Source organism: Phacochoerus africanus, chromosome 10 (genome assembly GCF_016906955.1).
Source record: "Phacochoerus africanus isolate WHEZ1 chromosome 10, ROS_Pafr_v1, whole genome shotgun sequence".
In the NCBI taxonomy this organism is placed as follows: Eukaryota; Metazoa; Chordata; class Mammalia; order Artiodactyla; family Suidae; genus Phacochoerus; species Phacochoerus africanus.
The window spans coordinates 15433643-15446267 of NC_062553.1; the positions used below are offsets into that span (position 1 = coordinate 15433643).

General features: G+C 37.3%; 1 protein-coding gene across 3 annotated transcripts in view; it reads right to left on the reverse strand.

Moving 5' to 3' along the window:
* Positions 1-12625, reverse strand: part of KCNIP4 (potassium voltage-gated channel interacting protein 4) — an 887684-nt gene that overhangs the window by 293382 nt on the left and 581677 nt on the right. The gene's annotated exons all lie outside the window — the stretch shown is intronic.

Consider the following 12625-nt stretch of genomic DNA (forward strand, 5'->3'; position numbering starts at 1 on the left):
AATTTGATCGAAATTTATATGAAAAATTAGGGAGATGATTTCTCCTATCTGTCCCAAGTCAATGATTCTGTGGCTTTTTGGTTAGAGGGCAAAAAGAAAGGAAACATACATCTAGTATGTTAGGTACTAAGATATTAAGTCAGTTTGGAAGGGTTAAAGTTCTCACAGGCGTGGACTAAAATTAAAAGAGATCATTTCAAGCAAGAATTATATATTTCCTGGAATATCCTCAAAATAAAAATCTGGGTTACAAACTAAATAAAATATACATATTTGCATATTTTTATATTCTTGTTGCAAAAATATGGCAATATGGCATTAAGACAAATATGTATGTAGGTCAAATAGCCAAGTAGACACTGAATAAGAATTAGGAATGATGACAGAATTAACAGATATTTTCCTTTGGCTGATCACTCAAGTTCAAAAATACCAAATTTATCTCAAGACATTCTAATTAGGCAAAGTTATTAGGTAAATTGAGAGCCGGAGATCCAAAACATGCATCTAATTAAGAACATCATTGTCTTTCATTTACTGGCCTCTTCTGCTTTCTGTTTAGTTCTTTTTTTTTTTTTTTGTCTTTTTGGGGCCACACCTACAACATATGGAAGTTCCCTGGGCTAGGGGTTACATCAGAGCTGCAGCTGCCATCCTATGCCACAGCCATGGCAACACCAGATCCTTAACCCATTGAACAAGACAAGGTATCAAACCAGCATCCTTATGCACACTAGTCAGGTTCTGAACCTGCTGAGCCACAACGGGAACTCCTTTAATTTAGTTCAGATTCAGCCCCTCACTGAAGAGAGTCATAGCCAAACTCAACTCATTTTTTAAGACCTGCTCAAACACTACTTATTTAAAAAATGGCTCCTGAGATTCCTTTCTAGAACAGCATTTCTCTTCTCAGCTGCCGTACACAGCCCACATCAGGAATTCTGTATTTTCCCTTCTGAATTGCAATTATTTCTAAGCATTAGCTCCTCTGCCAGTCTGGAATCTCCTCAAGGAGCAGAGCCCATGTTTTATTCACGTTGGCTCCTCTATGGGACACAGCACTTGGGCTGCACTTCTTTGAACACCAAAAGCAAAAAGTGTCATTTTTTTTCTTTCTCTTATTTTTCACATCCATGTCCTTTTCTAGGATAGATCTTTGTAAGGCATCTCTTTGTGTTAAAGAGAATATGTTTAAATTCTGATAGATAAGCAAGATAAATGACAAGTCCAAGAATAAATGGGAAAAATTCTTTTCTGCTGTGGTGTCTGCTGTACCTTTCGGGTATTTGAATTTTCAAGTTCATTTGCTTTCGTGATTGACAGATTTTTTAAAAAAAACTAAAAATGGTAATTAAGTTTTCCTTAATTACATGGTACCACCACGTACTTGTCACTAGATGATGCAGCTGAGAAATCAGGTTGCAGAAAGGAAAAGACATGTTGTCTGAATCATAAAATCCAAGTATAGATGTTGTACAAATATTATTTAGTTTCTTCTCTTTTATTTTAAACGTAGTTGGAAAATGTTTGACCATTGTCAGAATAGCCGTAAGAAAAAAGCAACACCTTTATTGAATTTCAAAATCCTTTTATCTCTAAAACATGACTTTAATTACAAACTTTAACTTATTCAAGAAACTATTGAGTCCCAGATAAAACTTGAGAGTCTACAGCATAGTGCAGAAGATGCAAGGGAGATGAAGACTAATTTGGCTTCAAAAATCTGTCAGTTGAATATAAATGGTAAAGGGTTTGAAAATGTACACTGCCATGGCTTTACAATGTGTAGTAAGATTTAGGTCACAAAGGAGAAGCAGAATTCTAACAGGAAGTAAGTTTATGCTGCAGGGAAGACTGGCTCTGGAGCGTGTTAGATTGGCAATGCAGAACTGCTGGGATTTCAGAGTGTCTTGGATATTCCATGATATAGCTACAACTTCAATATCCTGGGATTTGAAAATAGAGGGAACATCAGTCAGATCTATTTCCTCCACATGTCTTACCCTAATTTTCTCCTTTCTGTTTTCCCCATTCCTCTCCCAGGATATCAAATTGTCATCATATCTCCTCCTATCCATATTTCTTACATTTTAGATAAATTTTCTCATTATTTTCCAAATGCTTAGACTTGAGTCTTGCTTATGACCTTTGCTGAGAATTCTAAATGCCCCAGCTTACCCTTTAAATCCTCTTTTGATTAAACTGCCTTTAATCTAGAATTTGTATGTCCAATCAAAATGTCAATGATGAGTTTTTCCATGAAACACCTGAATAGTCTTAAATTTTATGCGAGATTGTGTTTGAATTTTTATGGGATTAGGGACCATGCTTATTTACTTATTTATATATTTTTGCATTTTTTTTAAAAGGGCCACACCTATGGCATATGGAAGTTTCCAGGCTAGGTATAGAATTGGAGCTGCAGCTGCTGGCCCATGCCACAGCCATAGCAACTCAGGATTCGAGCTGTGCCTGTGACCTACACCACAGCTCATGGCAACGCCAGATCCCCAACCCACTGAGTGAAGCCAGGCACTGAACCCACATCATCATGGATACTAGTTGGATTCATTTCCACTGTGCCACAACAGGAACTCCCATGCCTTTTTATAATGCTCAAAAGGAGCCCCTGTCCCACTGCCTTTGAGAAAATCTACTGCTTCTAGAATGCTGAGAATATAGCTTTTAAAAATGCTCTGAAGTAGCTGCATTCAAGATTTGCAAATTACGCAAAAAATATCTCCTGAAAGCAGTTGGTCAGCAAAAGAGGGACCATAGAATCACTTCTTTTTATAAGCATTCATTATTGAATAACTCCCCATCCTTTGGCAGGATGTCAGTCTGGCGTAAAATGACTAACTTCCCCAGATTATTGCATTTCCTGTATCCCCACTGTACAACAGAGGTCTTCCATTGAACTTGAATGAGAGTCACATTTGGAGCTATGATCATTGCTGACCTGACACTGCCACTTGTGATGTGCCAACTTCCAGGGCTTCCAATACATGGTGATCCAACTGTATTCAGGGGCCATAGAGAGAAAGGGGGAGGGAGAGATCTGATCTTCTCATTAGACCGCTCAAACTGCCAGGGACCAGACAGATAAACATGACTGAGTGAGAAGATCTAGAGGAGTCCATGATAAACAAGAGGAGGGGCGTCTAGGTAGCTGCTTCTTCATTTCCACCAATCTCACTGATTGGACAAATGAATAATGTTGCCCAATCACAGAAATTTTTGTGAAAAGCTGAGAATCAAATTTGCGTCTGAAATTTTCTCAAGTGTATGCACTGACAACTAATTGGAAACATTTAAAAGTGTATGGAACAGGCGTTCTCAGGTGGCCTAGCAGTTAATGATTCAGCATTGTCACTGCTGTGGTGGATTCCTGGCCCAGGAACTTCTGCATGCCGCAGGCACAGCCAAAAAAAAAAAAAAAAAAAAGATGGTGTAACTACCTAGGGGTAGTTACTTTTCTTTTTATTTCAAACAACAAGAAAAAAAAAGTGTACAGAACAAGGATAAAACATACCTTAACTGATACAAAGTCTAGAGGCCTAAGTTTGCAAAGTTTGGTGTATAGCTTAATCTTAATTATTTTCTCCCATTATATTTGTAGGAAATTTGGGCTATTAGGACCCTGAGCAAACACCTGGAGATTCCCTGTCTTGTGACTTATTCTCATAAAATTCCCTCAGTTAATAATTCCTTCTTTTCACTCTCCCTGCTTTTTTTTTTTTTTTTTGTCTTGTTGTTGTTGTTGCTATTTCTTGGGCCGCTCCCGCGGCATACGGAGGTTCCCAGGCTAGGGGCTGAATCGGAGCTGTAGCCGCCGTCCTATGCCAGAGCCACAGCAATGCAGGATCCGAGCCGCGTCTGCAACCTACACCACAGCTCAGGGCAACGCCGGATCGTTAACCCACTGAGCAAGGGCAGGGACGGAACCCGCAACCTCATGGTTCCTAGTCGGATTCGTTAACCACTGCGCCACGACGGGAACTCCTCTCCCTGCTTTTTACTGGGCCTAGTTTGTCTACTTCCAGGATGAAGCTTTTTCTTTTAAAAACCAATACATATCCTGTCTAGATAGCTGCTTAGCTACCATACCACATACATGACAAAAATACCATGTACTTGCCCATGAGATATCATTTTGCTGTTATTTTTGAACATTCAGGCGTCTGTCTCGTCTCTCATCATTCTTCATTCACTGATCCTAAAAACATGTGTTCCATATTCTGTATTTATTGTACTTGGCACTGAAGATGAAGCCAGGAAATAATAGGCTTTCTATCATTCTGGAGCTCACTATAAAAACACATCTAATACACCTCCAATTCATCAGAGGGTTATTTTTAATTGTCAAGAAAGCTGAAACTTTCAGGTTGGGGACTAAAAGTTTGTAACTCTCCAAAATTCCTGCATTGAAGCTTTAGCCCCAATATAATGATATTAAGAGGTAAGGCCCTTGGGAAGTGAGAAATAAAATATTGCCAGCCATATCGGGAAACAAATGATGTCACAGTCATCAGCAATTGTAGCCACCTACAATGATGTGCCCTTGAGCCCTGAAGGAACTCAGGATGGAAACAAAGAAAACCTGCCATCTAGCAGCCGTCAGACTGCAGCCACTCCAGGTGAGCCCTGAGGAAACTCAAGATGTGAAAACACGGGATACTGGCCCCAGATAGCTGAGGTTCATTTCAAAGAATGCATCTTCCCATAAATACTCCTGTATGCATCTTCCCATAAATACTCCTGTATGCATCTTCCCATAAATACTCCTGTATGTCCAAACCTCCCTTCCCTGCCTCCTAGGAGAGGTTTTCTCAGGGTTACTTGAGATACTGCCTCCTGGGCTTAAGACCTCAGTTTTTTCCACTGAATAAAACATAACTCTCAACTTTTAGGTTGTGCATATTTTTTTTTTAGTTGACAGACATAATTAGGTTGATATGGGACCACGAGGGTGGGGTGCTTATGATGGGATTGGTGCTCTTATAAAAAGAGGCCTCCGAATGCTCTCTCTCTTTCTCCACTCTGTGAGAAGACAGCCAGAAGGCAGTCCTATGTTAATAGGAAGAAGCCTCTCATCAGACTTCAGCCATGCTGGTACCTTGATTTCACACTTCCCAGCCTCTAGAACTATGAGAAATAAATGTCTGTTATTGAAGTCTCTTATTGAAGTCTGCTATTGGGCTGACTAAGGTAAACAGTATCCAGAGAGTAATTTATACATGGTGAATATTTAGACATATTTATTATTTGGCTACTCATTTTCATTTGTAATTAGTTATAACTTATTAATCAGTATATTGCTGCATTTCACAATATGGGTGTTGTTGCCACTGGTTATCTGTGTCGGGAACCACTTAAGGTCCAGCAACAATTTGCATAATACCTGACTACATTGTCATCATCCATGTAGAATATGCTTAAGGATTCAAAGGCAGCACATACCTCAGCCGTGAAGTAAATTTTCAATCATTTTTTATTTGCATTTATTTGAGAAAGCACTTGCAATGCCTTTCACAGTTCACCATTTGTGAAATAAGCCTTTTTTTTTGCCTAAAACATAGCTGCAACAACTATTTCAAAAAAAACAAAACAACAAAAAAAAACAAAACCACACAATACTTTTAAACCTTATTTGATTACCTCAAAAATTTTCTCAAAGAGTGAATATGGACTGAAATCCACTTTTCATAAAAAAGGATTACCTATTGTTTCTTGCAATCTTAGTCAGTGAAAGTTGAACAATAGCATCTCCATTTGAAAGAGATTTTTGCTACAAGGTTGAAATTAACTTTAACGTCTTTTTAAATGATTTCAAAATAACTTATACCATAATGGTTATCTTACAAGTTGAGAATTATCTGTTTTATTAGCTCTCTTTGGCTGTATTTCACAGAAAAATTCTCATGACTTACTAATGTGTTTCAATCCATTGTTTGGAAAGCACTGGATAAGAATTGCAATGATAACAGCTAAAGTATATGAAGACATTGGAAATGGAGTTTCTCATTATTGTAGGATGTTGGTTATCTGTTTCTCATTCAACAGCATGTTTTAAAAGTGTCACATTGACTTCCAAACAAGAAAGAACAATTTAAAGAGTTTCAGGGAGTTCCCGTCGTGGCGCAGTGGTTAACGAATCCAACTAAGAACCATGAGGTTTCGGGTTCGATCCCTGGCCTTGCTCAGTGGGTTAAGGATCCGGCTTTGCTGTGAGCTGTGGTGTAGGTTGCAGACGCGGCTCGGATCCCGCGTTGCTGTGGCTCTGATGTAGACTGGTGGCTACAGCTCCGATTGACCCCTAGCCTGGGAACCTCCATATGCCGCGAGAGCAGCTCTAGAAATGGCAAAAAGACATAAAATAAAATAAAATAATAAAAAAAAGAGTTTCGGGCATTGCATGCTATTTAAACTTCTTGTGATAATATTTTATATTCGCAGACATTGAAAAGCTAAAGTAAAGAACAGAAAAGAGATAAAACATGCATAAAGATAGTCAGTGCTTGGTAGGTATATATCTTAGGGCAGTGACCTCAGTAAAAAAGTGAAAACTTATCTAGATATCTGGATTTCTTCTCTCCGACTAATTAGGGGTTAGCAAGTTAGTGAAGAGGAAAGATGCAAACTTTTAGAGACCAATCAAGAAACATAACCTGGAGCAGCAGGTGATGAGTCTAAAGACTGGTGGCCTAGAACAGCAGAGAAGGAAGAGACTAAACTGAACAAGAAGGAAATGCATCCTCATTGTTCACAACCCTGTCTCTTCCAAGTCACCCAGTCTGTGACAGCAACCTTACCAAACAAATACTATGAGTAAATACTATGAGTAATACACCACCCATCCATTTATTCACTCAGCATTTACTTGGCATGTACTTTGTGACATGCCCTGTGTTAACTGATGTAGATGACAAGGTAACAAATCATCCCACGTCCTCAGGCAATTCACACCCAATGGATAGAAAATATTTCCTTCCATTATAATGTATTCATTTTGGGGGAATATGTTATGTAAATTAAATATATTCCACCAGTCATGGGTTGCATTTTGTTCCCCTCTGCCCTCAGATTAGACCCCAGTATCTCAGAGAGTGATCTTATTTGGAAGTAAGGTTGTTATGAATCTAATTAGTTAGGATGGGGTTATACTGGATTAGGGGTGGCCCTTAAATCAATATGAATGGCATTTTTATAAAAAGAGGATGTTTGGTTACAGAGATAGACAAGCATGGAGGAAAGGCGGGGAAAACACCATCTATAAGAAGGGTCTGAGGCTCCCAGAAGCTGGGGGAAAGGCATGGAACAGATTCTCCCTCCATGGTCTCCAAAAGAACCACCCTGCTGGTAGACCAACCTGCCTCCAAAACTGAGACCTTCTCTGTTGTTTAAGTAAGTCCATCTCTGTAATTTAATTCACCTAGTTTGTGGAACTTTGGGATGACAGCTTTCACAAAGTAATGCGTCATCTGTTCCACAATAAAGGGTTAAGTAATTTAAATTCTGGAATGTAGTCAACAAATCCTGTTACCTGACATTGAGAGATACGGAAGTAAATCATGCCAGTCTTATACTATTTTTTTTTATTTGTCACCAGTGGTGTACCCCCTATTCCTTAAACCAATACTTACTACTATCTCCACATGTATCTTTTATATTGAGCCATAGAAAGTGTGATCAATACCACTGAGTAGGAGATGCCAGCCTGAGATTTTAGTATGCTGTCATTCTCAGGGAGATGTGGAACAATGACCTGAAACTGATTTATTTTCCCAAGTGAAATTTCTTATGTTCCACCAGTCAAAAGACTATAAATCCTAAAGGTAATAATATCACCTTTAAGTATACAATGAGGAACAGGAAGACCAGAGAGGGCAAATAAGTGATGTGAAATTTCAAAATAAAGTAGAGAGCTATGGGAGAGAAAAACAGAAGATAGCCAGTTTCTGGTTATTTCAGAGATTTTAAGAAAATGAAGAGAAGAGAGAGTGAAGAAAGGTTTCTTTATTGTTTTGTTTTGCTCTGTTTTTCTTTGAACAACTCCTGGATGCAGGAGAGAGCAAAAATGATGGTGAAAGAGATATTATACCTTTATGGCATTTTGCTGTATATGAAGGATAAAACTTCCCCATATCCAGGTAAATATTTAATTGCCCTTAAGTTAAAAACAAAACTACTTGTTATTTTTTTCTCTCCTGTTTTTTCCTTTCTACACTTGCAAAGATAACTGTTTAGATTTAGAAAATGACTCCACTGATTATGCTGTATATAGCATAAAAAACATACAGAAGACTCACTTAACTTTACAAGTCTAATCTCTCAGCCTTCTTACCACTCTCTGATTGCCATGTTGGAATAAACTTGGGTGGCTTTCTCTCTGTTCCTTTTGTTCATCCCAAATAATTGCCTTAGAAAACACGATTGTCCCCAGATTCCCTCTATTGCAACTAGTAAAATCTGGATAACTTGCTTTTTCAATTCTCAGTAATTGTTGGTGGGGCCAGGATGGAGGGAAGGGTACATTTTGAATATGAAAGAAGGTAAGATTAAGACCCTGGACTAAAGAGCATTAAAAATCTCCTTGTTTTTCTAGGTAATGTATGAGTGTGGTAGGTGGGCAGAATTCTTTAATGAGAAAAAACCATTCTATTATATTGAATTACAATACAACATAATGCAATCTTTATGAAAAAAGCATAACATAAGATATTGCCTGAATTCCAAGGGTTAGAGAAAAGACTGTACAATAAAATCTAAGATTCTGATAGCTAATATGTGTTCCTTTAAAAAAAAAAAGTTCATCCCCAGAAATTTAATGGCTAAAAAGTGTAAGTTTATCACCATCATCATCATCCTTAATGTTGTCATATGTTATGACTTTTTTGTTGTTGTTTTTTGGCCATCTTGTAGCATATGGCGTTCCCAGGCCAGGGATTCCAGCCTCAGTTGTGACCTGCTCTGCAGCTGTGGCAAGGAAGGATCCTTAACCCACTGCACAGGGCCTGGATCGAACCTGCATCCTAGCACTCCAGAGATGCTGCCGAGCCTGTGGCACCAGAGCAGGAACTCCATAACTATCTCTTTACAGAGAACTATAAAGAAAAGTTAACTCTTGATTGAGTATTGATAAAAATGTCAGAGTACATGATATTGTTCAGAACCACTCTTATCCCAAATCTCAGGATTTTAAGAAAAATATCCTGATTCTGGGAATTAAGATCTATGGCAACCTAAAAAAGGGGAAGCAATAAACATTTCAAGTATCTTGAAAGAGCTTCTAAAATACATAATAATTTTGGGGGAAAGTATTAATGTGCATTATTCAGATATGATGGTTTTAGTCAAATGATTCTTGAGCCTATGATAATATGAAATATTTTTAATTGTCACACAAACTGGACACCTGTATCCAAGTGTCAGTGTCAAGGAAACTACTTTGTGTTTAAATTTTTATAAATTTAAATATTAATATTAACATCTCAATGTTAGAAAACTAACTGAATGGAAGTTTGGACATAATTTTCTAAAGCTGTAAAATTTTTAACTTTCTGTTTCAAGTAACGTCACTAAAATAGTAACATTTTTTTTCTCCTCTTGCAAATCTAACAATGTCACACAGACAGCCTGTCATCGTGGGAATTTACTATCACATTATGACTTTATACATTTTAATACAAACATTTCCAAGTTGAAATGAGATACACTGAGAAGAAATATGGCTTTTCGTTAATGATTTATGTTTCTGTTTTGGGAAAAGAAGGGCTCTCTTAAATATATCATACTGGCAAGTGGCTTCCATTCTTTTTGTTGAAGGCTTCAAAAGGCATTGCTTTATGATTTCTGATCAATAAAAATAGTGCTTTGACATTTTTATATCCTTCTCCCCACAAAAAAAGAAAGAAAATGCTACAGTAGTAAGTCATAGCAATTAACAGTATGTGGATTGGAAGCGGTAGGCCAGGGTGTAAACCTGTTAACTAGCTCTGTTAACTAGCTCTGCGGCTTAGGAACACGGTTTACCTTCTTATGCTACGAGTGGGTCTCAGATACAAAATGAAATCCCTGAAGGTGTTTAGAAAGATTGAATGAAACAATCCATGGGAAACAAAGATGAAGGGAACACCAAATAAGGGCTCAATAACTGTTATTGGAAGTAAGGACCCTCATTACTTACTGGGTACAATTCAGGTGCCAGGCATGGGGCTAGGGAGTGAGGCCACTAATATGAACTATCACGCTTGTCTGGTACCTTCAACTGTGTTAGGAAACACAAAAGAGGTGGCGCAAGTGAAAGCACTTTGAAAAATAAGAAACTCAACATAGATTAAAGAATAATTTATCAATACAAGCAATCATCAATGCCCTCAGGAATAATTTAATGCCAAAATGTGGGTGAGCATCTATCTCACTTTTGAATGTTATGGCTTTTATTTAAATATATATATAAAATACTGCCAATAGTTTAGTCTTAATTAACCATTAAAACTGCTCAGTAAGTCCATGCATTCAACTCATGGACTTAGCAAACATTAACAAGGGTCAACTCTGTTCTGGGAACTCATTTCCCAGCCTTTATAGCAGCCCTGTGTTTTGTTTCTGAAGCATGTGGTCACATGCTTCTTCCTCTTTTATGTCAGCTTACTACTTATTTCATGTTTTACCTTCTAGGAAGATTTTATGAGGCACTCTGAGCAGAATGGTTTGTTGGTAACTTACAGACATCTGAAAAAGATTAAGCTTCCCTAAATCATCAAAGCACCAAATATAGCTGAAGAGGCTGCCATGAAAATGAATACCTGACACAGCTTTGGCTGGGCTTGGAAAAACAAGTTTGAGGGCTTTGATTGTGGCAGTCAATAGTCAAGATCTATTGGAATTGCATTCAAATATTTTATACACATGACAAGATCTATCTTCTGCTGAAACTGGCTTGATTTACAGAGCTTCTCGTGTCTCAAATGCTAAAACACCTTATTTAGTTGCTTTAATTATTATTAATCAATATTCTTAGTGTACCACTAAAGAACAATTCTTTAGAAGTTCCATGAGCATAAATAATTTGACTGTGTTAACTTTCTGACTTATTGACTGCACAGTATCATGGGTATAATGGAATGGTATAATAACTGTTACCACTGTAATGAGAAACTGTTTTAAGTTTGTATTATATGTCAAAATCTATAAAACTAAAGAATTTTATTTTTAAAAATAGTAAATTAAAAAATCAAATGAGTTAAAGTAGATCTTATAATTTACTGTTTTTAAATTATATTAAAATGTAAATATAGATTAGATCTTTTCAACATGACCCTGGAACAATAATAAAAATAATAATAGTGTATTTTAATATTTGTGATTTTTAGCATTTAGATAGTACTTAATTGCCAAGATGCTTACTTGAGAAACTCCTCTTAAGAATATGGAAGAAAAATAATATAGTTTAGGAAAAATACATTAAAAGTTAATAATGAATAACCTCTTTCTTTCGTTCTTTCTTTCTTTTTTGTTTGTTTTTTGGGGCTGCACCTATGGTATATGGAAGTTCCCAGGCTAAGGGTCGAATAGTAGCAGCAGCTGCTGGCCTACACCACAGCCACAGCAATGCCAGATCTGAGCTGCATCTGTGACCTACACCACAGCTCACCACAATGCTGGATCCTTAACCCACTGAGTGAGGCCAGGGATCGAACCCACATCCTCATGGTTATTAGTCAGGATTCATTTCCACTGAGCCACAATGGGAACTCTCTAACCTCTTTCTTTTTAATATGATCTAAAAATTAGAACAACCCTATCCTTTGCTTAATTTCTTATTTCTGTGGCTTGCCAATAGGGTAAATTATACTGATGAGGAATATCCAAGAAGATATCTTCTTGTGAACAACTCTAATGGTCCCAAGATTCTTCATTGTGCTGAGCAGAAAGTTGCTTATCTGTAGCTTCCCATTCACTAAATTTTAGTCTTCCTTTTGGTGCTTAATGAAGAAATCTATTTTCCTTACACTTCTTAGTCCTTTAGCAACTTGAAGCCAGATATCTAGTCCCAGGATTTTTTTTTTCTTTTTTTTTTTCATCAACCTAAACACTCAATTTCAACTTTTATTCACGGAACGTGGTTCTGACTCATCATCTAGATGAATTTCCTCTGAACATGGCCTAGTTTGAGATTTCTCAAACTTTTTTTATAGTTTATCAAGCATTATTTATCCTAAAGTTTTCATTATGAAAAAGGAAGTTTTGCTTGTTGGACAAGTAAAAAAAATGTTTAAAATATTAAAATGTTAAATTTTATATTAAGATAAAAATTATTTGTTAAAATACTTAAAATGTGGTAGTATATATGCAGAAAGTCCTTTGGCCATTCTTGTAGACTCTCATCCTTGTCCTATCCTGTCATTGTGCTTCCAATAAATGAGGCTAAGATTGAATACATGACTCTGAATGTGGTTTGACCAGCAGAGAACTGAACACAACTGACAGCTACTTCCTCTGTATCCAATTCCTCTCCATTTCCTCTGGCACCACTCCTGCCTACACCACAATCATCTCTCACCCGGATAACCTGAACAGGCTCTTAACTGACCATCTCCTCCCCTCATATATCCTTACAGCT